This window comes from Octopus bimaculoides, chromosome 3, assembly GCF_001194135.2.
Source record: "Octopus bimaculoides isolate UCB-OBI-ISO-001 chromosome 3, ASM119413v2, whole genome shotgun sequence".
In the NCBI taxonomy this organism is placed as follows: Eukaryota; Metazoa; Mollusca; class Cephalopoda; order Octopoda; family Octopodidae; genus Octopus; species Octopus bimaculoides.
Window position 1 is genome coordinate 51544414 of NC_068983.1, and position 1196 is coordinate 51545609.

Sequence of the window (1196 nt, forward strand, 5' to 3'; positions counted from 1 at the left end):
ATATGTGTGTGTGTGTGTGTGTGTTTCATGTGGATGTGAAAGGGAAATGTCCACAAACATTCAAATCGTTCATTACTGTAAGTAGAGTTAAAATATATTCAAATTAAAATATATCAAAATATATTCGCAATTCTTCCAATATATATATCTTTCCCAGCACGATATATTTCCCCAATGACTTTACTCAGCAGTAGAGAAAGTGATTAATCAGTAACGTGTAAAAAATTACAATTAGAGGAGTCCCAACAGTTTCTGACATCATTTGTCAGTCGTAAAACGTGGTAGGTGTTGCAAACTGATTTAGAAGTAACATGGTTGAGGCATGTGAAGTACACAGGTACGTTTAAGCACATCGGTTGCTTTATGTGTATATATTACGAAATCATTTATGTGTGTTTATTCATACTGATTATTCTACTTACACTAGAAATACATAAATGTAGTTCTAATGAATTTGTTACTGTCAGGGTCATCCTCGATTATTTGCACATTCACCTACATCGCAAATTTGATTGATATTTACGTCACCTCATAACGTTGCCGAGTGAATAATTCCTGAAACGTTTTACACCTAGGAAATATTCATACTATTTTCTCTGTCATCCTGCAAATTCTTATTATTCGGGTGTTATAAACACAGGAAATCTTACGCGATGTATATGAATACACACACACACACACACACACACATAGATATATACATAATGCATGAGTGTTTATATGTATTTAGATAAACAGAAAATGGAGAAAACGTGATCAACAAACAAACAAATTAACCAGCATTGGTTGATTATTTTTTTACTACAAAGCATGACATAACATTACTTACGGCCGTTTCCGCAACACTGTTAGTCGGTGCCTAAGAAAGAAATTCCGAAAATAATTTTCATCTTCACAGCACATTCGATCTAGAAAATGGAGCTTCGTTAGAGTGAATACAAATGCATAACATAAGATAAAAGAAGGGAAAGAAGAAGAGGAAAGAACAGGGCCTAGAGATGAGACCAGATGGCTCAATCTATCAAAATCACACCATCTTGCAACGTAGAGTTTGACGTCGATAAGCAAAAGAGTAAACTAGCAGTGATCTAGGGAAATATTTATGGGTTATCGCTATAGAAAGGGGAAGCAGGGAGTGTAAATAATAGTGAAATGTTTTTTAGTATGTGTGTGTGTGTGTGTGTGTGTGTGTGTGT